The 27,238-nt window shown below is 41.7% G+C and overlaps 1 protein-coding gene across 8 annotated transcripts in view; it reads left to right on the top strand.

The window, feature by feature from the left end:
- Positions 1–27,238, top strand: part of KANK1 (KN motif and ankyrin repeat domains 1) — a 169,305-nt gene that overhangs the window by 51,763 nt on the left and 90,304 nt on the right. The window contains exon 1 of one of the 8 annotated variants that reach the window (XR_002832192.1): positions 9,737–9,751. The exons of the other annotated variants lie outside the window; for them this stretch is intronic. The gene's annotated coding sequence lies outside the window, so the exon portion shown is untranslated. Of the gene's footprint in view, positions 1–9,736; positions 9,752–27,238 lie in introns of those variants that run through there. 8 annotated transcript variants of the gene reach the window in all.

Genomic DNA, 27,238 nt, shown 5'->3' with positions numbered 1-27,238 from the left:
GACCAGAATCGAACCTGGGACCCTTCACTCCGCAGGCTGACGCTCTGTCCACTGAGCCAAAGTGGTTAGGGCTCTGACTGTCCTTTTAAAAACCCAATTGAAACCTAGAAACTTCACCATCCCGATGACTACGATACTTTTCCTTAACTGCTTCCTGCACTTAGATGAGGGACAAAAATGCTTTGGCAGACCATGTATTGTAGTCTGTGGTTTGGAAAAGTTGCTCACCACTCTTTTCCATATATATCTATATCTATATCTATCTATCTATCTATCTATCTATCTATCTATCTATATATCTTTATTGATTTCAGAGAGGAAGGGAGAGGGAGAGAGAGATACCAATGATGAGAATCATTGATTGGCTGCCTCCTGCACGCCCCCTACTGGGGGTTAAGCCTGCAATCTGGGCATGTGCCCTTGACCTGGAATCGAACATGGGACCCTTCAGTCCACAGACCAATGCTCTAGCTACTGAGCCAAACCGGCTAGGGCTTTTCCATATTTTAACTTTTAAAATTAAAATTAGTGACAGAAATAATACATCCCCATTGTCACATATTCAAGCCATAAAAGTTGTACACAGAAAAAAATTACTCTTCCCACTTTCTGGCCCACCCCCGTAAAATAACCACTGCTGAGTTTATTGTGTATTTTTTTTAGACTTTTTTTTTTATGCTTAGTAAATATACAAACTAGGGCAAAGGTAGGTTTACAGTCGTGAGTACGTGAAACAGTTTATTGTATTATTATTTATTAATCGTATTATTTTCCATACAAACAACTGTAAATCTACTTTTGCCCCACTCTTTATTAGAGCTACACACACACACACTTTTTTGGAACAATGTCATAAACCCACATTCTTATACATGTCAATGGGCCTTAGCAACACTTGCAGCCTTTGTTCTCTGGCTGGCAGCGTCTTAGAGAAGTCACTAATGGATATTTTCCCAGGGCTTCAGCCACCAAGTCCTGCTTAGTGTGTTCGAAGCACTGGCTGTAATCTTCTGGAGGGCAGGGGCCCGGGCACAGTCAGGAATGCGGTGTCATCTGATCATGATTTCCCTCTCACTCCAGCGGAAGAAAGGAGGACTTACAAGGGGAGCCAGTGGAGTGGGGAAGGAGAAAATTCTCCTAAGTTCATGAGGGCCTACATGTAGCGAAATGTTTTTCACTGCGTTATATAACGAGTACATAGTTTGGTTTCCAGGGAAACGGGATGGCAGATGAGGTGCTGTCAGGTTATACATTTTTTTCATAACACCATCTCTCATCATCATTCTCTTGTGCCTTTTTGTGGTGGTTGTCGCTGGTCCATGAGAATAGAAGGTAAAGTTTGGGATGGAGTCAGGTGGAGGGCAGTGACTCACCGGGCTGTGCCCTTCACAGCAGCATGAGAAAACCTGCCGTTGGCTGGCCCGGCTGCTGATCTATGGCACTGCATTCCAGAGAACTAACTGTGAGGCTCTCTGTGATGATGGGGGCTCTGGACTTAGGCAGAATTGCACTTGTCAGGGTTTCCACCGTGCCCGCCTTATTAGCTGGGGAGGCAAGTTTCATTGCTTAAGGGGACAATTTACGGCAGCGGGCTTACCCCCTAGTTTCAGCTCTTTATGTCTTTCTGCCTCTTCATAAAATGGGAAGTCACAAAGCAATTAAATAGTAGTGTAGTTTTCAGGCAGAAGGTGGAGAGAGGCTAACCAGGGGAAAGGCTAGCATGATTGACAGAGGCTGGCTGGAGATTTACATTGAGAATAACTCGTTCTTCAAAACTTTCTTCATTTGCTTGGAGGGAATTATGAGGTAAATCATATACCAGGAGGATGGATGATTAAAAACACAGGAGTTATGATTTCTTTTTGACTTTGTAAGTCTCTAAATCCTCCACCTTAGCATAGAGTTCTCATTTCAAGAATTCGATGGAATGATGGGAACCAACCCTGCCATGGATTAAAGTGAAGCAGAAATACTTTAAAATCTTAAATTGTTAATAAGCTTGAGATTATTTATATTTTGTAAAATGTCTTATGATTTAATGCAATAAACTAGAGAATTGATGAGTGACTTTTTTTCCCCTTTAAAATCAGATTTATAAGTGTAGATATTTTTCAGAAGTCAAAAACATTGAATGGGATTTCAACTGTTAGGTTCTAGAATTTTTTAAATAGCATTAATAATTTTTAATAATGACACTCAAAATTTGAAAAAAAAATGAACATAAAAATTTGGAGAGTTAAGATTCCCTGTCCCTCTTCTTCCAACCTGCTTTAACATATAAAATAAATTCTTTTGATTTAGCTGCTTTGTATTGATGATGTCCTACTTATTCCTATCAAGAGAATTAACAAATAAAGATATATAAGTTCTACATGTATCCTTTCCTATTACAGAAATAATTTGACTTTAAAAAGGGTTGAAAAGCTGCCTCTTGATTTGAAGTTCTTCTGTTTGTTCCCTAATAATCACATTGAAATGCTGAAACCAAATAGCGTAAATAAAAATGTGATTGTTGGTATCAGTTGAGAAAAGGATTAACTAAAAGCCCATTTATGTGACCCGGAAAATAAGTGGCTAGGACAGGGGTGGGCAAACTTTTTGACTCGAGGGCCACAATGGGTTCTTAAACTGGACCGGAGGGCCGGAACAAAAGCATGGATGGAGTGTTTGTGTGAACTAATATAAATTCAAAGTAAACATCATTACATAAAAGGGTACAGTCTTTTTTTTTTTAGTTTTATTCATTTCAAATGGGCCGGATCCGGCCCGGGGGCCGTAGTTTGCCCACGGCTGGGCTAGGAGGTCACTGCTTTTTCTGGTGTGACTTTCTGTTGCCTGGGAAGCCCTTTGAAGGGGAGACTAAATTAGGTGTTCATTTGTGTGTTTTTAATTAAAAAAACAAAACACAAAAAAGGTAGTCTCTACTGGTTATTTTAAAAAGCAAGTAAGAACTCCACTATCCCTTCAAATGTTCCCTAGCATGGTCTCTCTTAAGTTTGATATGTATCCTTCCATATATTTTCTTTTTGTTGAACTTACTGAGGTGACTTATACCTGTTTCAGGTGCATAATTCCACAACACATCATCTCTCTGCTTATAAGTACAAATAAAATTTCTTCCTTTGAGTAGAATTATAATATACTTTGTCTACATTTAACTTATTTATTTTTTACTTCACTATAGATTATGAATATCTTCCTTTTTCAGTACATCTAGAATTAACTAATTCCTTTTAAACACTGTCGATTGTACAGATGTACCATACTTTAAGGGTTTTTTAAAATGAGCATTTAGTGTGTTTTCAGCTTCTTTTCTCTTATAAATAATGCAACAGTGAACAATCTTGTATACTTATGTATTTCTTTAAGGTAGTTTCCTATAAGTAGAAATGATAGGGCCAGAAATATGTGCATATTACCTTTAGATGGATAGCCGGAGATCTTATTTTGTTTTAACTGCCTGTTTATTATAGATGTAGATGCTGGCCACTATTACCTAAGAACGTCACAGTGAGTAATTAAATGCTTGGGAAAAGTGGAGAAAGGAAGGGTGTGTCTACCTCTTTATTGTCATACAATGTGGTAACATATAATTTAAATAGAATGTAAATAATAAATTCCTCTTGGGTATGTTTATGAGCTGTGTAAACAAGGTGTCTTTAAATGCATTGTTAGTCTAACTTAATATTTTTAGGTGATGAAGCACCTAGTAGCACATTTGTGCCTCTTGGGCTTTTCTCTCTTCTTCCCTTTGTACAACCCACCCCACCACTAACCTATCTTTCATTGTCTCTCCCCCCAGTCCTCAATAATGCTGGCAGTCATTTCTTAAATAGCTTTGGATTTTATGCCAAAAGATCTTTTGCTGTTGACAGATTCTGTGAATACCCAGTGTTCTTTTCTTTGGCACCATCCAAGACCGGTTTGGGAATTCACTAACATAGTCTAAAGTTAATGACTTTGTTTTGTTCAGGACTAACAGGCTAAACTCCAGAAGGCAGGCTGCACTTAATTTTTGAGACAGTCGCTGTGATGTTCTGTGTATCCGAGTCTCGTGTCTCCTGCCTTTCTACGCTTTTCCATGGTTGACTGAGTAAAGCAGAGGAAGGCCTTTTTAGTCAAATAACCCAAAGAAAAGGAAGCCAAATGGACGTGAGGAGTAACGTAACCATAGTTGCTTCCCTCTGCCATCGGTTTTTAAAATCTTTTTATTTTGAACTTGGAAAAACAGCTGCACAGATAGTACAGAATTTACAGATACCCTTTTCCAGCTCCTGCCAGTATTCGCATCTTACATAATCAGCATATTTAGCTAAACTACAGACCTCATTAGCATTTCATCTGGTTTTCCACTGATGTCCTCCTTCAGGTCCAGGATCTGATGTCCTCCTTCAGTTCCAGGATCTAGTCCATGATCTTCATTGCATTTAGTTCTGTCTCCTCTCCTTGTCTTTCATGATATTGATACTTTTGGACAGTACTGGTCAGTTATTTTGCTGAATGACACTGAGTTTGGGATTTTTGGATGTCTTCTAATATTTACTTTGAGGTTGTGTTTTGGGGAAGAATACCACAAAAGCGATGATGTGTTCTTTTTTCCAAGTGGTATTAAAGGTGATGCTAACCTTGATCACTTGATTCAGGTAGTTTCCCTGGGATTTCTCCACTATAAAGTGACTGTTATTCCCTCTGTAATTAATAAATGTCTTGGGGGAAGATACTTTGAAACTATGCAAATTAAAATTTTAATTTATAATTAAAAACCTACCTTATAGGTCTGGACAGATATCCTATTTCTCCTCAAGCTTTTACCCACTGATTTTAGCATCCATGGGTAGATCTTGCCTGCAATTATTATCACTATACTACTTACCTAATAGTGATTCCATGCCTCCTTCATTCCTATACATTTATGTATTTATTGGAATTCTTCTGTAAGGAAGAGCTGCCCTTTCTTTTACACACACACACACACACACACACACACACACGGCAGTATGGACTCATGGATAGTTACTTCATTGTATGGGTTCTAATCCAATGCTATCATTATTTTATTTAATTGCTTAAATTGTTCCAGAGTTGGCCATTGGGAGTTCCTTTAGACCGGCCCCACTGTCTTTTGACATGTTCCCATCCTTTCTTATTTTGTGGCACCCCCAGGTATTCAGCCTTATCTTATATTTTCCTTGCCCTAGCCCTGGAGTCAATCACTTCCTCAAGAATCCTGGATCTTTTTACTGGAGAATGGTGTTTAGAGCCCAGTGTCTGTGTGTTAGATGTGCACATTGCAACTGGGGTGCCAGTGCTTTTGACTTCCACCAATTTTAAAGCAAACTCTTCCCTGTGAGCATGAATGTAGCAGGACCGAAAGTTGCTCTTGACACTGCTGGGTAATAAATCATTTTGATGTAAAATAATTTTGATTAGGCCACTTATTGGTGGGTTGTTAAAAAATCAGTGCACAGCCCAGCCAGTGTGGCTCAGTGGTTGAGCATTGACCTATAAACCAGGAGGTCACAGTCTGATTCCCAGTCAGGGTACATACCTGGGTTGTGGGCTCGATCCCCAGTAGGAGACATGCAGGAGGCAGCTGATCAATGATTCTCTCTCATCATTGATGTTTCTCTCTCTTTTTTCCTTTCCCTTCCTCTCTGAAATCAGTAAAAATACATTTTTTTTAAAAAATCAGTGCACATTTGGGAGGCCTGTAGACAAATAGGTATTTTGACTGTAAATGGAATGGGTTAACTTTTTGTGGAAAAGTGCTTTAACACAGGAAAGGCCTGTGTTAGCATTCAGATATCCCTAACATTCTTGTATTTTTGACTCTCATTTTTAGTTCATTCCCTATTTTAAGATAATGAGACTAACTTTTGGTCCTCCATTAGTTATAAAAGGTAAATGCTATCTGAAGGATACCTACTAGAGTGTTTTACGCATGTCTAAGTATAGACATGAGATTGCACAGCTAGTAGGTCAGAGAACGGTGTGGATTTTGTTTGAGTTCAGTGCTCATTCCATGTTATATACTATGGCTGGCCTTGTGTCATAAAGATGAGAATATCTTTATGATTGCCTTTCCTTCAGAATATTTTTAAATTTGTAAAATCCTTCAGAGTACTTTTAAATGATTTTTAAATGCTAGTTTTGGGGGGTTTAGCTATTGTCAGGCTTTTGGTTTCTAGGCTTCGAATACTAGATATGAGACAGGGTAATTTTGCTCCCATATGGTAAAACCATGATTTTTTCTTAAAGCTGAATATGACTTTTCTCTTGGACTTTCTTAATTTCTGTGAGTGGAAACTTCAGGCTTTGGGCTGGTGGCACATAATATTTACTGGCAGAGAAAATAAAGCAGTAAACACTACAGTAGGTAGACTGTGAGCATTAGTCAGTTATAACTGCTTTGACCTTTAGTGTGAATGCTGCTGGCCTTACCCTGTACCCAGTGGACATTGTATGGAGTTTGGATTTAGGAAGCCAATAAAATACTGCAGTTGGGAATGTATCTGGGGTAAATAAGAAGCCCTAACTTCAACCCCTCTTCCACTTATCCTTCCTAAATCTCTAAGGTGTGAGTTTCTGTTTATACTGGGCTCATGGTGACATCTTCCTTTGGAAAAAGGGATTCTTGGGAAAAGGAGGAGAGTGGATTTTCATATCATTAAAAACCTGCCTTACAGGTCTGGATAAGTGGGGTAGAGGTGTTGGTCTTAAGATGCAAAACAGTTTAAGAGATTTGGATTTAAAACAATAATGTTACATTAAAGCTCTTAAGAGGATTCCCAGCCATTGGTCATTGGAGACACTTTTTGATGATTTCTGAGGTAGTGAAGCTATTTTTGACTACATAATAAATGCAGGAGAATTTAAGATGAGTGTCATGTGATGCTGTGCATGTAAGCTTAAAAATGCTAATTAATGTCAAGTTTATTGATTAGACTCCAAATTGCCTTGTTAATGTGCATCCAGAAATTTTTAAAAATGGGGTAGTGGTTCATATGCTGTTTGTGTATTTCTCCACACAGCATTATTTTATATGAATGGCCAGAAGTCATATAATGGTCCTTTTTATTAGGAACATAATATCCTATTATGTTGATGTACTATGGTTCTTGCTAAGCTCCCCTCTGATGTTTGATATTTGCTTATTCTAGTTCTAGTTTTTCCCTATTGTAAATACTGAGGGATATGTAGAAAGGGCCATTCTTGCTATGGCAATTGTTGAGCATCTGCTGTGTATGTGCCACACGTGGCGTCAGATGCTGTGGTAGATGATACAAAGATGAACGAGACAAGTGCTGGAGGAGATGGAGGAATGAGGGATACTTTCTGTCGACTGTGATCAAGGAAGGCTCCATGGAAGAGCAGCATTTGATTCTGGGTCATGAAGAATGAGCAGTAGTAAGAATGGCAAGTACAGGAAAATTAAACTCCAAGCAGTGGAGTAGGCAACTTCAGAGTGTTGTGGCTGGAATATATAGGGTACCATCTGCTAAGAGTCTAAAATACATTTTACCATAAAATATCTTGCTGTAAGCATGTGTCCTAAATATGTTTTAGACAAAGTGCACCACAAGTGTATAATAAAAATGTTGCCAAAGATATGCTGTCTACAGGAAAATACATTCTTCGAGGTTTAACTCCTGTTTGCCAGCTACTTTTTGACCTCCCCTGATAGTGTTTCTTTAGAGGGAGACTTGATATCTGATTTCCAAGTGATGAAAGGGAGAAATGGTAGTATGCCATTTTCCATAAAATATGAGAAGTCATCAACATCATATGTACAAGCAGACTCGAGCTCATTCCATGTTTCGTGCATGAACAAGTGTTTAGAGGATCTGTGCTTGATGGGCCAGGTCTGGAATTAAAGAAGACCCCATCCCCCAAAGGAACTAATGGGTAAATTGAAGAAAGAACCCAAATAAACAACCACAAGGATAAAAACAAAACCTCAGTCACCAGTTTGTGAAGCTCTTTGAAGTTATGCATAAGGAACTATGGAGCCACAGGAAAGGGGTATCCAAAACTGGCAGGGGGCATCAGGGAAGGCTTCCTGGGGTAGGAAAGGCCTGCACTGGGTCTTAAAGAGTGGGAGGAGAAGCACATGAGTGGGCAAAGGCATAAAGAGGTAAGAGAGCATTAAACTCTTGGAAGCTAGTGTTTAAACTCTTCTCTGCAGCTGAAGAGGTGGAGAGAGACCTAACAATGAATATGTGTGAATGCCATACAATTCTGAGTTTTAAAAGAAGCATAATCACATTTACCCACGAAGTGAATGGGATGGCCCAGGCTAGCAATGTTGAGCATAGTGGCAGGGAAAAGAGGCGATAGTGAAGGAGACCTCCCCCATGGACCACTCTCCCTGGGTACTTTGGTCTATGGGGAAATGAACAGCTTACTCAAGACAGCCACTGTGCCCAGAATGGTAGGCAAGTGTGGTTGTGTAAGTGAATGAACACCTGGTGAGAATTATTTTATTACTAGAGGCCTGGTGCATGAAAATCGTGTACTCAGGGGGGGTGTCTCTCAGCCTGGCCTGTGCCCTCTCACAGTCCGGGAGCCCTCAGGGGATGTCCGACTGACGGGGGAGCAGGCCTAAGCCATCAGTCAGACATCCTTAGCACTAACACAGAGGCGGGAGAGGTTCACGCCACCACTGCTGCAGCTCCTGCATTGACGTCTGCCCCCTGGTGGTCAGTGCGCATCATAGCAACTGGTCGTTCTGCTGTTCCGTCAATTTGCATATTAGCCTTTTATTATATAGGATAGGTTAGGCTGTGACCAGGATGGGAGAGAGAAATGGTAACAGGAACTAACTTGTCTCTGTACCCCACATGGAATTTGGGGGAAGCACCAGGTCCACAGCATGGGCCCCATGTGCTGACTCCTCCTAGTAGAGTGGTTGGTGGTTAAACGAAGTTTGCTACACAGTGAATTCTGGTTGTGGGTTTTAACCATTCAGCTAATTTTATCAAATTAGTATGTTTTCCTCTTTAAAAGACCATAGAGGGAGAAACAAAAACAAAAATCAAACAAAAAACCACGCAAAACAAAAACAAAATAAAAGACCATTGGGGGAGAAAAACTATGGAGCCTTTCCCCAGTATATAACATTGAATTTTATATAGAGAATATATATTTTTAATATGCCGTATATATTATATATAAAAAGTAAAAGATGCCCTGTAAGTCATGGCTTTCATATGACCACTGCAGCTAGAACAGAGGACCAGAATCAATGAGCTTTTAAAAACCAAAGTCCCTGCTTTCATGGAATTTACATTCTAGTGGTTGGATGAGATCAGACAGACTAGTGAGTTGTTTTAAAAACTAAGAAGAAACTGGTGAAATATAGTCCACTCAGATTTTAGGAAAAACATTGGGCTAAGATTTAAATTTAAATTTTATGAGTTTTCATGGGGCATTCCTTAAAACTGGGTTATAGACCAGTAATTAATAAATGATACCCTCTTTCATCTTCCTTCATTTCTTTGCATGCTGTTGGGTCATTCAGAATGGCACTAAGGTTAAATCTGGCATATCATAAGCCACTTGAAAACAGAAGGTTAAGTCTGCTAAACACAGGTTCGATTGGGTACCTCTCCTTTGGGCTTGTTGGTTCTTGTACAGATTCCTGCTTCCACCCGATTCCAGGACCAGCTGCACATACCTGCCTCACCCCAGTCCAGGAGGGCCAGCCTGTTTTCTTCACCCAGCCCAGAGGTAGAGTTGTGCTTCCAGGATTGTAAGAACTTCTGTAACTTCTCCCCTTCCTTGTTCTCCTAACTTATTGTGCTGGGGGGAATATCATGGAAGGGTGGCAAGGATTTTTAGACAGAGAATACTGAAATGGATGTGGTGCTGAATTTAGGCTCTCTAGGAAGCACCATAACAATCCTCTTTTATGATCCTGGCCCTTTACATAGTCGTCTGTAATGTAACATTTGTTTTTCTTTTAAAAAATCTGTGTGTGTGTGTGTGTGTGTGTGTGTGTGTGTGTATGTGAGTGTGTGTGAGAGAGAGGGGGGTGGGGTACCTTGGAATCTTTGAGGGAAGAGTATGAAAAATTGTAATAATAATGACTTCATTTGCTGTGTATCACATTCTACGTGACAGTAGACCAAATCTCTTTTTATTAATATTTGCGTATTCTCTTAAAACCTACAAGAAGTATTTTGGCTTTATAAAAATCTCTATTGACCAATGTTATAAATAGAAAAATGTCATTGTGTCAGAGCAAATGAGATGAAGATGGTTAACCTGGGGGCCCTTGCATGTGGGCACTATCAAGAGAGTTCAGGTTGAAAAGGGTGGGCTGTATCTGCAACCTCTACGTCAGGAATAGTGCACTCATCATCCAGGCTGACTTGGTCAGTCCGTCTTTCATCAAGCCCATGGGGTAAACAGACTTGACAAATTGTTATAAAAGGTTTTCAGTTTTTAGGGCGTGGCTGTGGAACCACACCTGAGAAGCTAGCTCAATGAAGCCAACTCATAAAGTTACCTAAGCGCCTCCACCCCGGTTGATGGTCCAGATTGTCTCCAAGGGAGGTGAACTAAGCCAGTGTTAAGACTCTGAGTGGGATCAGGCCGTGGTGGTGATACATAATGGGTGCATTCATACCCATCACTTCAATACAGCCTTTTCTTGGATGGAAGCATGGGAAACAGCACATGAGCACGCACTCACGCTTCTTGTCAGCTCTCTGGGTCGCTGCTGGCCCCCTACTGTCCTTCCTCCCCCAGCTACCCACTGGGACTTGAGCCTTTGTAAGATCATTGAAAAGACTTAAGTTCTAAGAACCCCAAGGAAAGAAAACTTGACTTCTATCCCTTCAGAAAGTTGGTTGAAACAATATTATTTTTTTTAAAGAGGCCCTCCGCATATATACAAATAGTTGTTGTTGACTAGAATAGATTTACCATGTTATGAAACTGATCATTGTGGTAGTTACTATGCCAGCATTTTAATTTAGAAAGTACTTTGATAAATTAGCTTGTAAGTTAAATGGATTTGTCAATTTTTAGGGAATTTCTTAAACTTCTGATTGGTACCTCAAGTCCATTAAAAGTAGATATAATAGCCCCGACTGGTTTGGCTCGGTGGATAGAGCATCGGCCTGCGAACTCAAGGGTCCCGGGTTCGATTCCGGTCAAGGGCATGTTCCTTGGTTGCGGGCACATCCCCAGTGGGGGGGGGTGTGCGGGAGGCAGCTGATCGATGTTTCTCTCTCATCGATGTTTCTGGCTCTCTGTCCCTCTCCCTTCCTCTCTGTAAAAAAGATCAATAAAAATATATTAAAAAAAAAAGTAGATATAATAGACATGGATCCTGAGACCCTATTTTGCCTTTTAACCCATTGGTACTTTTTCCATTTCCTTTAGTGGACGTAAGTAAAATTTAGGAAAGCTTATAAATTCCCACAAAATAAAGGAGAAGTTGGTTAATACCTTAGTTTGGAATTATGGCAAAATTAATTTTCATCATATCACCGGTGAGCAAGTGTTTTATATTTATTTGTTAAAGGAAATCAGTAACATATTTAAATTGCATATAAATCCTAGCACTCTACACTTTTTGATCTTATATATCTTAGTTACATTTTGTTTATGTGGTGTACTTTCTATTTGGAATACTACTTTCACTGTAGTTTTCACAGTTTTCCACTCATTTTCAAAAAGGCTTTACAATTATAATGATAAATAATATTCAGTCACATGCGTGTACCATAATCTATGAAACATCTTTCTCATGTTTACAATGTAGATTGTATCTAATTCTTTGCTGTGTTAGACAAGACATCATTATAGTGAAATCTTTATGCTGTAATAAATTATCTCTTTGGGATAAATTCACAAGAATAACTAGGTCACAGGTATGAACATGTTTTGGTTTGGTAGGCTTATCAAAGACTTTCTGGTTTATAAAAATAATACATAATCATCCTAACACACTAGAATGGTATGGAAGTAGAGAAAATAAAATTTCGGGACCTCAGTCCCCCCCCCCCGCCTCATCCCTCCCCCCCTTGTGTGAGCAAAGGTTGTGTAGAATGGGGAAAGAAGGTTCTGAGCAGTGGAATGATGTGGAAGTGGTGACAGTGTGCTATCTAGTTAAATAATAAAATGAAGGACTGCTTTACTTGTATGATTTTAAACATGGAATCTGAGCAGTGCCCTCTTGTCCATTGTTAGTTACAAGCAGCTGGTTTGAGAAAGTGCAGTTTCCTGTAAGTGCAGTTTCCTGTGTCAGATAATGTTAAGTGATGTCTGTGCCCCCTTGACTCTGATTAAGAAGAGATGGCTGGAAGCAGCAGGCCCCAGCTTTCCTGGGTTTAAGGGTCATTGAGGAATCCTTGTAGATAAGAGAGGAAGTATAGATTCCAGGCCCTGGAGTGATGACTAGACTTGGGACGCTGAGAGGGTCCGTGGAGGCAGTTCAAGTGTGCTACGGAGGGAGTAGGCTTCTGGCTGCCTGCCTGTGACCTGTGTGTCTTTGAATTTTGATTTCATCTTCTGGATTTCACCTTTCTAGGCAGAAATCAAGTTTTCGGTCTTTCCCATTTGCGGGGAATTGTGGCTGAGCAAAGGGAAAGAAACCAATATATAAGACCACTCTTTACAAACGTGTTCATTTCCTCCACGAGCCTTGGCTCTCAACCTTCTGGCCCTTTAAATACAGTTCCTCATGTTGTGACCCAACCATAAAATTATTTTCGTTGCTACTTCATAACTGTAATGTTGCTACTGTTATGAATCGTAATGTAAATATCTGATATGCAGGATGGTCTTAGGCGACCCCTGTGAAAGGGTCGCGCCATGTTGAGAACCGCTGCTTTAGAAGAATAGCACAATGATATTCTCCCATTGGGTTGTTTCATTAAATTGTTTTGAATTATTTGTCTCTAAAAGGAGGCATCTTCTGTGCCCTGTGTGCTCACTTGTTACTCTGGCCTGAGTGTAATTAGGTGACCTTATCACTCTTCCCACCAGCCCTGTCTCCATCCCCGAACCTGAAGGGAAGGTTGGCCTAACACGCATGGTGGTTTTTTGACCTTTAGAGATGTTAGCTGTTAGTCCACAGAGTCCTGTTTGCTAGCAGTAGGTCCAGCTCACAGCTTTCTACCATAAAAACAACAGGCAAACTGGGGAATCTTCTGGTCAGTCACAGACATAATTGCCACTGAACCGAGATTCCTGCTAACTGGGCCAAGTTCCTCATTGACTCTGCATTCGTTTCCCGTGTTTGAAATTGGGTGTCTAGACTTATCTCCAGGATTCTGCTAGGACATAGATGGGAAGAGGTGGAGGCCTCAGGTGACGGCTGAACTTGGAATAAAAATCACGACACCTGAGTCCCCCGTCTGTCAAGCTTTTCAGACATGTCCCAGCACTTGCTGCCTGCACAGAAGCTGGATTCCAAACAAAGAAGCCACTGGGAAAGTTACGCTTCGCTGCACTTTTTAATAAAATAGAGTGACTACCTCATTAGATAGGAGTATGTCTGGAATTCAGAACCTTGGATGCCAGTTCTCTGACCTTCAGATGATGACATTGAATTTCTCAGGTATTTAAAAAAAAGCCGAACATGTGATACATTTGTAGGAATAGAAGGAATGTGACCAAAGACGAGAATTTTATAATATACATTAGATGTTTATATAAAAGACATAGTATTTTTCAGAGAAGTTTCCCTTATTCCCCTGTCTTTTCTGTCTTCCTCCCTCGGAGTAAGAAGCAGTGATGACTACTCTCAGTGACCTTCATCACCTTGATCATTTAATTTACGTGTGAAATAGGATGTTTTAAAATAAAATCTGATCTTGTTTGCAAAATGAACACAGATTACCTGTATTACCTCCCACACCAACCCACCCAAACTTCCTTCACTCTATTTTGCTAATAAGAAATTGGGGGTCTTTTGTGTGTATACTTTTGGCAGTTCAGAACCAAGTGTTGTTACTCTTGGGTGTAGGATTCAGGATATATATATATATATATATATATATATATATATATATTAAAATCCTCACTCAAAGACATGCTTATTGATTTTAGAGAGAGGAGAAAGGAGAGAGAGAGAGAAACATCAATTGGTTGCCTCTTCTATATGCCCTGACTGGGGATTGAACCCACAACCCAGGTATGTGCCCTGACCATGATTGAACCCACAGCCTTATGGTATATGGGACAACACTCCTACCCACTGAGCCACACCAACCTGGGAGAGAATATAATTTTTATAATCTGTATTTTTTAAATAGCCAGTGATTGGAGATATGAAAGGGAATTTTGGTATGCAGCCCGAGATGCCCCAGGGGTGAACTCTCACTGGGCGTGTTATCTAAACAACAGTGATTGAATGCAGTTCCACAGTGTGTGGGCAGGACTTTAGATGTTGCTCCAGTGGTGATAAGGTAGCCAGCAGTGTCCTACATACTTCTTGAGAGAGAAAGAAGAGCCTTTGGGATTTCAATTTCAGCATTGTCGTCTTCGTGCCTGTGGCCATGAATTTATATTCTGCCTTTGAACATGCCACTATTTTCCAAAATATTATATAAAAGCTTTATAATTTAAAATCATAAATCATTTATCTAAACATGGGACAAAGTGTAACACAGTGCGTCTCAGTGTTTTTGTGAGACAGGAAATGAAGAAGTAGTCCCTTCAGATGGAGAAGCGTCAGGCGTTTGAACAGGCATCGCAGGAGGCCATCACAAAGGTTTCCTTAAACCAGCAGTCGCCAGCCTCTTGGACTTCATGGACCACCTGTGGTCTGCGGACCACTGGTTGGCGACCGCTGATCTGGACGATGAAGAAGACAGCAGTTACAAGTGATAGTGTGCCTTTGAGATGACAGCACTTTAACCCCAGTGTAGGCCATCAGCAGTGCTGCTAATGAGGAGTTCACTGGTGGAGAGGGAACCCTAAGAGTCACCTCAGGCAGGAATCACCATGGACTGTGATATTTGTCTTCCATGTACTTGTGGTTTCATGATTAAGGGGGGTGGGTCCCAGCAGGACCATCATACAAATAACAGTAATGGCAGGTTTTTTAAAAACATATTTTTATTGATTTCAGAGAGGAAGGGAGAGGGAGAGAGAGAGAAACATCAGTGATATGAGAGAGAATCATTGATTGGCTGCCTCCTGCATGCCCCCTACTGGGGGTCTAGCCCGCAACCTGGGCATGTGCCCTTGACTGGAATCGAACCTGGGACCCTTCAGTCCACAGGCCAAACTCTCTCCACGTAACTAAACCGGCTAGGCCTAGGGCATAGCGTTTGTGTTATATGTTCCCAATCTTGTTTCAGGGGAAAAAATATGGTGGTTTAAAAGGCCATCCAAAGTAAAACTAGAAATCAGTGGGCGAGGACATTGGGACAGAGGGAAGTGAGGCTGACGATAGCATGTACTGTGTAAGGTCTTGTAAGCACACTGGACACAGACCACTGACGTGGCTCTGTGTTCGTCAGCAGTCAAGGCAAAGGGAATGGGGCCAGCGGCGTGGCTCACAGACTCTTTCAGGTTCAGTAACCTGGTTACTCAGGAAAAGCACACGTACCCATGACACAGGGAACAAGTGGGCCATGCCAGCACCAGCACCCTGATGTAAGTTATGAAAATATCCTCGCCCAAGGATATCTTTTCCATTGATCTTTAGAGAGAGAGTGGAAGGAAGGATGAGGAAAGGGGGTGGGGAGGAGAGAGAGACATTGATGTGAGAGAGACACATCGACTGGTTGCCTCCTGCACATGCACAGTAAAGGGCTTGTTTGACCCTATTGTGTTTATTATTTCTCAGTTAGGTAGAATAATACGTAGACTGCAAACTTTCTGTTGGTAACTTTTCCCCTCTCCAGGTAACATAAGTGATACTTCAGATGAGATTAAAAACAGGATACACTGCTGCTTATACTTCTCAAGCTCTACCTTAGGAAGATGGGCCTACGAGCTCTTCAATTGTTGTGACTTGTGGTGTAAAAAGGACTGGATTCACTAGATGGCAGTGTCAACAGCTTTTGGAAGTGAAACAGGACCATGAATCCCTTAAGTGCTGAAAATGTGGGAAAGCAGGAAAGCCGCTTCATCAAACACACAGGATCTCCTTTCTAGCAGCCTACACGGAAGAGAAGTTTCCATTTCCTCCTCCCCTTTGCTTTCGGAGGTGCTTACACAAGGTGGCTGCCTTCCTGTCTGGGTGGCCCTTCTCCCAGGAGCACACCTGCCAGCAGCTCTGTGCAGCCCGAGGCAGCAGGGTCCAGCCGCTTTCCTCTGCTGCTTCTGTGTGAGCCTTCAGGTGTGGTAGGGCCGGAGTTACTGGCAAAGTCTTGGGACCAGCTGTGGGGTCATGGTGTGTTGATAAAGTGCAAAAAGGTTTAATAAGTGGGGATACTTTTGAGACCTCCAGCGTTTGCTCATTTCTAGCATCAAAGCAATGTGAGGAAATGAAGCGATTTTGTTGTGTTTATATAAAAACCTTTTGCACATGCCCATCTTTGAGGAGAGATTACATACTTTTTTATACTTTTTTTAAATGAAAAAGTTAAATTTGTTTTTACATCATGACGGCATGAAGTTAATGATATTTTTCTGTAGTGCATCTTGGGAGGCCCGTGAGAAGTCATAGAAGAATTGATCTCTGTCCCATTCCTCCAGGCGCCTAACAGCAGCACTGCTTGTGTTCTGAGTGGGACAGTCCTTCATTGTGTGGCACTGTACCCTGTGCTGCAGGGCATTCTACATCCCCGGCTCCTGCTCACTTCTAAATGTCAATGTCCCTCAGTCATTATACCACCCAATAGCACATAAAGGTCCAAGGTCTCCTTGGAGGGCAGTAGAGAAAGGTCGCGGCACCACCCTGGGTTGAGAGCTGCTGGGACTAGAGGTTTTGTGTAAGTAAAGGGACTTGTGGAATTTAGTGGGCATAATCTCTTTAAAAGATTGCACATTAATAACTTTCTGATACCTTAAACTTCGCACTTGCATTTATTTATGGGTTGTGATTTCAATTAAGTCTACATTTACAAAGCATAAACTTGCACACCTAATTTTAGGAGGGTACACTGAAAACAATTTTTTAAAAATATATTTTCATTGATTTCAGAGAGCAAGCGAGAAAGAGAGAGAGAGAGAGAGAGAGAGAGAGAGAGAGAGAGAGAGAAACATCGATGAGAGAGAATCATTGATTGGCTGCCTCCTGTATGCCCCACACTGGGGATTGAGCCCACATTCCCGGCATGTGCCCTGACCGGGAATTGAACCGTGACCTCCTGGGTCATAGGTCTATACTCAACCACGGAGCCACACCAGCCAGGTTCTATAAACAATATTTTAAAAATTGGTTTTAGAGAGGAAGGGAGAGGAAGAAAAGGAGAGAGAGAGAAACATCAATGTGAGAGATACATAAATCGGCTGCCCCCTGCACGCTTCCTACCGGGGATTGAGCCTGAAACCTGGGCATGTGCCCTGACCAGGAATTGAACCTGCGACCTTTTGGTGCATGGGATGATGCTCAACCAACTAAGCCACACCAGCCAGGGTTAGGGTTTACTTTTTATATAACCTTATCAGGTGCTTTTTCTTATACTCCTTATTGTTTTTCTATTAGTCTACACATCATGTCCAGATAATCCATTCTCCTCCACCTTGCTTCTCCCTCCCCTTTTAAAATAACTTTCTTTGAAAGGTACAACCATTTATTTTTTTCTCCTGTGAAATTTAGTATCATTTTGAGATCTGTAAAGTCTCTTTTTGCATTTTAATTGAAGTTATTAATATACAAGCGACCTAGGGTTCAATTGTATTCTTTGCTGTTTTAGTCCATCTGGCATCATATGTTCTCTTTTTGTCAAGTCTCCCTCTTCCCTTCCATAAATGTTTTATTCAGTGGGAAGAAGCCTTACTTTTGTTCTCTGATTTCACCTGCCCTGGAGGGTGGTTTGCGTCCCCACATGCCTCTTCAACTTTAGATTGTGCTAGTTGAAAGAGGAGTAATCTGTCTCCTTTCTCTTTTTCTCTTCTCATCAACTAGACTAAAACTGCCACTTGAGCTTGAGGCCTGGAGTTTAGGATTTCTAATTGTTCACATGGTACCTAGCAGAGGGTCTGTCCACAGGTAAAGCCTTGGTTGATTGGATGTTCCCAGTTTACTTTCCCTGGTTGGTCTTTGCATTGGCACAGTGAACATCAGCTTCTAGATAGAGGTTAGGTCACCATAAACTATGTCCAAGACATTAGGAGCAAATTTTTTAAAAACCTGCCTGTAATTAAAATTTTAAATTATATTTTTATTTATATTTAGAGAGAGGAAGGGAGAGGGAGAGGGAGAGAAACATCAATGTGAGAGCGAAACATCAATAGGCTACCTCCCACTGGAGACCAAGCCCGCAATCCGGACACGTGCCCTGACCTGGAATCAAACTGGCAACCTTCCAGTGCATGGCATGACACCCACACCAGCCGGTGCAGGAGCAAATTTTATATCTTGCTTTTGATGTGTAAAGATAGAAGATAGGGGTAGAGGAGATCCCAAGTGGCACCTGACCTAACAAAGTATCCCTGAGTGAAAAAGAGATGAGGGAAGACAGCTGCTGAATCCGGGTAGAAGAATGCTGGCCTACATGGGACCTTGGTGTGCCAAAGTCCAAAGGCACTGCCAACTGACCATGTATGTTGTGCACCTGAGTTGATGCCACTTGCCTGCCCAGACAAGCTCTTCAGGCTCAAAAGCCCAAGGAAAGGCTCTCGTGTTAAGGAGCAGCAAGGACTCTTCTGCACCCTTCATTCCAATGTTATCTCACCAACCACACTGGCACCCCTCCCTACCTGGCCCTCCCAGTGAAGCTCAATAAAGAAATTATGTTTAATGCTAAAGGATTCAGTCAACAAGATGGACTTTCAAAGTTTAGGTAATCTAGGGGACTTGTTGGGTTTACTAGGCTTTTAATATCTATCCAGTCCCCAGAACTGCCTTGTTGCAAGGTATATCCATGGCTCTAAAGTGAAGCTGTTTTGACAATCACTTCAGTGACTCCTCCGGGGCTGGTTGGTATTCTCCCTGCCCATGTCAGGAGCAACTGGATCAGAGGGCAGATCTTGTGCAGATCGTTAGACTAGACACTTTACACATTGATTATAAATTGCTATCATACTACACAACCCAGATCTTTATTTTGCTTTACAAGACCTTTATTTTGTTTGCCACTTCTCCAAGCTGTCATTTAACCTAAAAGCTGGTGGTCTCCACACCCTGTAAGGAAATATTTGATTTATATTCAATTGATACCTACCAAATTTTATCATTGAGTACTTCCTACCATTTATCCGACCATTCACCCAGGCTTTATTAAGTGCCCTGTATAAGACACTCAATATCAGTCAGGATGGTAATGATACTTCATGACCCCAAATCTCAGTGGCTCTCTAAACAAAGACTGATTGCCCAGTTGTCCTACATGTGCCTTGTGGGGCAGCTGCAGCTCTGCTCTGTATTGACCTCAGTCTGTTGATGGAGCAGCTCTGTCTGCATCATTGCTCCTCTCCAGAGCAGAGGTGGAAGAGAGAACGAGGTGAAGTTCCACGCTAGCACTTCGAACTCCCCCCCGGAACTGATGTGTGGTCATCGCCCAAAGCAAATCACGTAGCCGTGCTTGAGTTCAGGAGTGTGGGGATGTGTAACTGCCTCTTGGGAAGAGACAGCAAATTTTGATGAATAGTGACTTAATTTACGATATGTCTAAAAATGCAATTCCCATCCTGGAAGATCTGAATATCCTGAGAGAGTAGTTTTCAAAATATAGTATCATTAAGAGAATGGTGAGTCAGGTTGATTTTTGCAAGTTATCTGTTATTATGTTCACCTAGAGGCCCATTGCACAAAAATTTGTGCACTCAGGGGAGGGGGTCCCTCAGCCCAGCCTGTGCCTTCTCGCAGTCTGGGACCCCTTGGGGGATGTCCACCTGCTGGCTTAGGCCTGCTCCCTGGGGGATCGGGCCTAAGCTGGCAGTCAGACATCCCTCTGGCAGCCTGGGAGCCCTTGGGGGATGTCCACTTGTCAGCGGGGAGCAGGCCTAAGCTGCAATTGGACATCCTTAGCGCTGCTGAGGAGGCAGGAGAGGCTCCCGCCACCACTGCTGTGCTGGCAGCCATCAGCCTGGCTTGTGGCTGAGCAGAGCTCCCCCTGTGGGAGCGCACTGACCACCAGGGGGCAGCTCCTGCATTGAGCGTCTGCCCCCTGGTGGTGAGTGTGTGTCATAGTGACCAGTCATTCCCAGTCGTTCTGCTGTTAGGGTCAATTTGCATATTACCCTTTTATTATATAGGATAATAGTCATGATATATTTGAACTATCTTTAAAGTTATTTTACTGTGGCTTAATTTATCAGTTATCAGCGGCTTCATTTAACAATTTGTATTCTACCACTGTCAGTTGTTGGCTTTGCCGTTAAACATTTATTTTTCAAAACCAGACATCTCTTTTGCCTTCCAAAGCTAAATGGAATCAGTTGAGGGAAAGGATTGGGAAGAAGGAATGAGGGATGACAAATGTCTAATACCCTGGGTTTTCATTCCTTAATAGCGCCCCTCCCTGAATAAATGTCGGCACTTGCTCAGGTGGGTCTATCTGTTTACTTTTAAAAGTTACTTTTGCTCTTGGCCAGAAGCCAGCCTGGCAGGAAGAGAGCCCAGGGTCTCCATTACAGCGACTGGGTGGTGATAAGGAGCCAGCTACTCTTCTTTCTCTGGCTGGGGGGCAGGGGGTGGGGGGGGGTGTACAAGCAAAATGGGCTGGTCGGAAAAATTGCTTCCTGGGCTGAATTGTTCCCACCATCAACCTAGGCAGATAGGCTGACGCTCCACACCTATCTTCCTGGCAGAAACTCAGATCAGCGGGCCAGTTCCTGACACACACCTCTATGCCCTTCAGATTGCCTGCTCGGTTTTCCTCTCTTCTGCTCAGGTTCCTCTCAGGAGTAGGCTCTGCTCAAGACTTATCACTTTTGTCAAAAAGAAAACACATATTAATAGAATGGAATATCATATCTTTCAGAAGGAGGGTGAGGGCAGAGTGGAGGAAGAAAAGAATCCTGGCTGTTGTCAGTCAACAGTATTTATGGCACCACCCCTCCGGATGCCAAGCTCATTGTGGGCAGTTATCAAAGAAGTAAGTTTGGCCCACCTGCCTGTTGTTATCCACCCCACACACAGGACTTCATCCTGGAGATTATTTCTACTGGTTCTGCCCCTGGAGTTCAGCTTCCTGTGGATAAAGAACAACATTTCCGAGAGTAAAATAGACAAATCTGAACCCCACTTGGTGTAAAACTGTGGCATTCATTGAAAAAGGTAGAGCGTTTTTGGTTCCAGAACCCATTTTTAAGCAAGAAACAGGTATTGTCTCATTGCCAAAATATTTATCAGGACATAATTCTTTTTACACCGAGTGCAGTTTTTTAAAACATGCTGACTCCTAGGCATCTGATTCACTGTTTCACACACACAGTAGGCATCATGAAATAATCTTTAAATGATAGTTAATCATAGAGCTTGCTCAACTTAAAAAATAAATCTCCAACCACTACACCCCTATTTGTCACCTGGGAAAGGATGCTTTGATTCGGTAGGAAAGCTTGTGCACAGCTGGGTGGGGAGGCAGCCTTTTATCTTCTGGCTCCTAGCATCTCCTATCTGTCCTGAGGCCAAAGCACTCCACCCTATTATCCCAAGAACAATCTGTGACTTCTCAATGTTTGAAAAAAATGTACCTGCCACTTAAAATAGAGAATAAAGTTGTTGAGAAGTAGAGAATTAATGACCAAACTTTACTTAAATGTGGACTTAATATTTTCTGAACTTACATTCACTATCTGTTGCTGAAAATCCACAGCACCCTTCGGGGAAAAAATGGCCATAAGTAAATGCAGGGCTCTCTTTTAAAGAAATGCTCTTACCCTGGTTTGTTAGAACCCTCCCCCCCAATTGGGTTGAATCTTAAGTTCTTTCTTCAGAGTCTGTACTTCTCTCAAAGGAGTAGGGGAGGTTTATAGTGCTTCTGAATTCAGGGTGTTGGGGGTCTTATCCATGCCTCAAGAATTGTTTTTATAAATGTTATTTTTTCAAGCCCTACAGTACTTAAAGGTATCACAATGCATAGTCTTATTTATCTAGTTGGGTGGAAGGTGAAATAATAGGCAGGGTGGAATCAAGACAGGCATCAATGAGCTGTTGTCATAGCAACTTCTTCCTTGGGACAGGTAGCTATACATAATTTCCCCTTTACATATCGTATTTGGTTTGGTCCAGTTGCTTTAAATTTTGAAAATGTGCAGTATTTACACAAAGAAGAGCTGACATCATTTCAGAATAGCTAAATCTATGCTTCTTTTAGAATCAAATAAGCTCTTACATACTCATCATAGCTTTCCAGCATTCAGTGAGGGGACAGAATAATGATATTTGATGATCCACAAGTCACTTTGCCTTTAATTTATGGGGTGCACACGGACTACAGAATGCAGGTTTCCTCCAATCAGCCTGACTGTAATTTTCATATACAGTATACTCCCATATTAAAATGTTAAAATTGATTAAAACCTGAGTAATTTGCTATAATTCTAAAATACTTTAAACAGAATCTTCCTCTGGTGGTATTGTTCTCCCAAATCTATTTAGCTGGTTGAAATTCCTTTGTTGTATTCTCAGCTGTCTGTTTCAGGTCTAGGCAGGCCAGAGACTTTGCTCCGGACTAGTATCTCCTGAAATGCCCTTAACTCTCCATTACTCAGTGTCAGCAATCACGTCCCATTCCTTCCCCACAATTCTTGGAAGGGGACAGGAACTCTGTAACTACCCTTCTCCTAACACCTCTTTCACAGGCCCAGGTGAGCAACAAGTATTCTTTGCAAGAAAGAAAAATGTTTTTAATTGGATAAGGGGATAGAGTAGAACTAGGGATATAAAGTTTGAAGGAATAAGAAGCAGCATTGTCTTTTTTCAGTGACTATAGCCCTGTGAGCAATTTTACTCTTGACCTGAATATAGAGCACCAGTTTGCTAATTGAATTGATCAAATTCCAAATTGAAATTAGTCATTGCTTGATTTATCAGAGTTAAGCCTCTTGGGTCAAATTTTCTCATTTGTTTCCTCCCATCTGGTCTATCTGAATCCTTATTTAAGGACCAAACTGCCAAAGTGCTGTCAGAATGCCCACTACCAGAAATCTAAGGTATTTAATTCACTCTCTCCTCTTTTCAGTCTTCTTACCTAAAGCCCACTTAAGAATTTTACTTTTGGGCCCTGCCTGGTGTGGTTCAGTTGGTTGAGCATCATCCCATGCACCTAGAGGTTGCTGGTTCGATTCCCAGTCAGGGCATATGCCCGGGTTGCGGGCTCGATCCCCAGAGTGGGGCCTGCAGGAGGCAGCTAATCAATGATTTCTCTCTCATTGTTGATGTTTCTCTCTCTCTCTCTCTCTCTCTCTCTCTCTCTCTCTCTCTCTCTCTTCCTCTCTGAAGCCAATAAGATCATATTTTTAAAAAAAGAATGTTATCTTTGGGCCTCAGCTGAGAAGGGTAACTGAACAGTCACAGCTCTCAGATTATGTGTTAGCACTCTGGAAATTCTCAAGTCATGACAAAGTTCACACAGAGAATTCTGATCACGTGGCACATTATCCTGAGAAAAAGAAAGACTTAACAGCCTTAGTCCTCAGTCATTTCATACTGATGAATCGGCTCTGTTCCTAAATTTTCAAGAAACAGCAATTCTAGGCAGTTAGAGGCGAAAAGTCTAAAACTTTATGATAATCTATTCCTTTCTTTCCCATGACCAATAGACATTCTTCCAGCCAGGGTTGATTTCTTCTTTCTTGTTCTTTTTTTTCCCATCAAGAGCATCTGTTGTTCTCTTCTCTTCTAAACAGTTTCCCACTTTCCAGCCCAGCCTGCTCACTGCCCTGTTCCTACTCTACCTGTGGTGGCATCTTGACCTTCACAGGTGGGCCATGCCCTCACCAGTGGAGGGGATGCAGTCCAGACATGGGGGATGAAGAAACCCAAATCTCTGCCAGATGGCTTTGGTTTATCCTGGGGTTTACCTCTGTTGTTGCTTAAGCCTCTTGGAAGAATGATAGAGAGAACAAACCCAAAAAACTGCCTTAGGAAACTTCTGACAAGAATAAATGATAGGCTCTCCCTATACGGCAAACGGATTATAACAAATTTTACCTGTTGGATTCGTTTGCTTTTTAATCATATAGAAGCTGCTGAAGTTAATATTAAAACCCTTTAACTGTTTGGAGGGAGAGCTTACAAGAGAAGATTAGAAGGATATCTGGAAGAGGTTTTCTGGGTGAATTTGTCTGTTCCCAGCCGTGCACTAGTTTCTGTGGAATCCTCTCAGCATGTCACAGGGCTTTTGCACTATTCTGTCTCCAGTCACATTAGCCTAATTACTTAGTGTTCTCTCTCCCCAGAATGGAAACATGAACCCATTGGTTGACTAGCATCTTGCCTCTTTAGTTCTAAGGAGCACAGAGATTACCATGGTAGGTTAGGTTAGTGGACTCACACCAATATTTCTTAGAAAATAGAGCCAGCTTTTGGCTCCCTTTCACTGCCTTTTGTAAGGCGCTTGTTCTTGCCGACCACCATGGTGCAGCTCAGAGAGCCAAAAGCTGAATTGTAATTTTCAGAAACTGAAATTCACTCATTTTTTATATGAAATTTATTTTTCATTAAAATTGTTTTCAAACTTTCTTTAAACTTATAGGTACAGTTTGTTTTTAAAGCTTTTGTTGTCCTGCTGTATCACGGGAGTTTACCAAGTATGGGAAGAAGAAGTGGGGGAGGGGAGTAGTCTAATTTGCTCCAGTTGAGGAATCCCTAAAACCTGGTTATGTTGATTTGGAATTGATGACTTGTGTTTTCAGTCTCTCTAACAGGCTTCCCTTGGATCAAAAAAGAGGCTAGTCATCGGTATATCTCATTGTTTCATGCCCCTCTCAGGTTCTCTGTGATGGGGCACTGCTCCAGGTGTGAGAGACAGCTACAAGGAGACATAAGGCATGAGGTCCTTTCCTGGAAAAAGCTTAAATCCATTGGGAGCAGTGAGCAATGTGTAAATAACCATTTAAATCTCAAATGAATCTAGTATGTACCTGGAGAGCTGCCAAAAGGCATCCTAAAAGTTGCACTAAAAAACAACAAACCAGTATCTTCTTTAAAAATGCAACTAAAAACAAACAAAATAAACTTTTTACCAGTGAGAGCCCGTCTCTAAGTAGGAGTTGAGTTAAGACAATCCTTAGTTTAAAGCTTCAGTCTTGACATGGACTGATTTTATGCCCTTGACCAAACTACTTAACTTTTATATTCCTTAATTTCTAAATTATAAACTGTCAATGGAGCCTAACATGAATGTCTTACGGTGTTCTGGGTCTGCAAGGTGCTACTACGGTTATACACGATTAGGGTTATTAATGTCCAGGGCAGACCCCATAAGCCCACAGAGGTGTCTCTTTGACAGCAAACTCCTACAGATTAGCAATTAAAAGCCAGATTTCCTCTGTCACGAGAAAGATTTGTTTAAACATTTTTTAGTACATTTTCCTAAGTCTTTATCAAGGAGGGCCCCCAGATAAAAACCCTTAAGGATTTAGCTGTAAGCCAAGAGTTGAGAATAGGAAACATTTAATCTTAAAGAACTCGAGTCCAACAAAAATGCTGCCTGACAGCCCGACTGAGGTGACATAAGCCTTGTTTCCAAGTTTCCCAGAAAAAAAAAAGGTTTGTTACTGGGCAAAGCCCGGGCCTCCATGGTTTTGTTTTTCTTCTCTCTTTTAATCCACAGGAAACTTGTGGGTTGGGTCTTTTGATAGTTATCCGCTGTTAAAAGTTTTCTATTTCTACAGTGCGTGTTTCTGTAAGGCATATCTAGAAAAGACCAGAAGTTGAGATTGTTTAATCACTCTTTGAAAATTAGTGTCTTGGACAGGAATCTACCTTTACCTGGTTTGTAACTAAAATAGCCCTTATAGAAACATCCTGAAATAGAGCCACACAAACAGGTGTTCATGGCGCCTTGCCATCCTCTTCTGCATGGCAGGCCTATTTCTTTGTGGCCTTTTGGGGCCCCAGCTTCATGCGGGGCTCCCTGCTCAACTCCCCATCTCATGTGCTTTTGCTTCCTCAGAGGTACATACAAACTGTTCATCTTGTGGTGATGACAAATCAGTGTTGATGAAATGTGACTTTAAGTGGCAAGAGTAGCCCTGGGTGGCTGTTTGCGTTGCCTCGCTTAGTTGGTTTTTTTTTTTTTTTTTTTTGGCTTTAGGGGAGTAAGTGGGTGTTCCTTGCTCCCCTGCTAAGACATTCACTCCCCCTCCCCCCAGCCTTCCGGGCCGCTGCCTAACTTGGTTTCTTGCTGGGTGCACACATGTGACAGAAATGCAATGTTAATACATATTTCTACATGTAATAGAGAACAAGCTGTAAAAATAATCATTTGCCATCTGCTCAGATGAGTTGCTAGGAAAAACAATGACATTTTCTGATTCAGTAACTTAATTATTCTTGTGCCTCCTGTAATCACATCATAGACAGACAGATTATACATATCCAAACACTTGTCCTACAGAAAATGCACTGGTCATTGAAGCAAACATGAATAGCAAAGGATGTCTGATTCTCCCTTCTCAGGGAAGGTCCAGAATAGCTATTCTCAGTTCTCACTTGCTCATTGTGTCTCACAGTTGCAATCTACAGTCAAAACATGTTTGCGATACACCTCCTATGTGTCTGTGGAAAGAATGGGTATAGCAAAGTGGAGAGGAGAATTGGCCTGATAGACTCCCAAAGCCTATGATGAGGGAGAGGAAAGTGTTGTAAACAGCAGACAGTAATAATAACTTCTTTACTGAGTGCCTGCTATATGTCAGGCACTGTACTAGGTATTTCACATACGTTAGCTCATCTGTTGGTGGACTACAAGTGCTCATTAACAACAAAGGGAATAATCCTATCTAATAAAGATGGAATATGCAAATTGACCATCACTTCGCAACAAAGATGGTGGCGCCCACAGCCAATAAGGAGGCAATATGCAAATTGACACGACAAAGATGGCAGCGGCCGGGATGCTTGCGTCATCACTATGGCAATGACGCAGGCATTTCGCCCCGCCCTGGCTGCTCCAGGCCTCTGGGCAGCACGCAAAGGCAGAAGGTAACT

The sequence above is a fragment of the Myotis lucifugus genome, unplaced genomic scaffold (genome assembly GCF_000147115.1).
Source record: "Myotis lucifugus unplaced genomic scaffold, Myoluc2.0 scaffold_337, whole genome shotgun sequence".
Classification (NCBI taxonomy): Eukaryota; Metazoa; Chordata; class Mammalia; order Chiroptera; family Vespertilionidae; genus Myotis; species Myotis lucifugus.
Note: the sequence above shows the minus strand (reverse complement) of the source record. Positions and strands in the feature narration are given on the sequence as shown.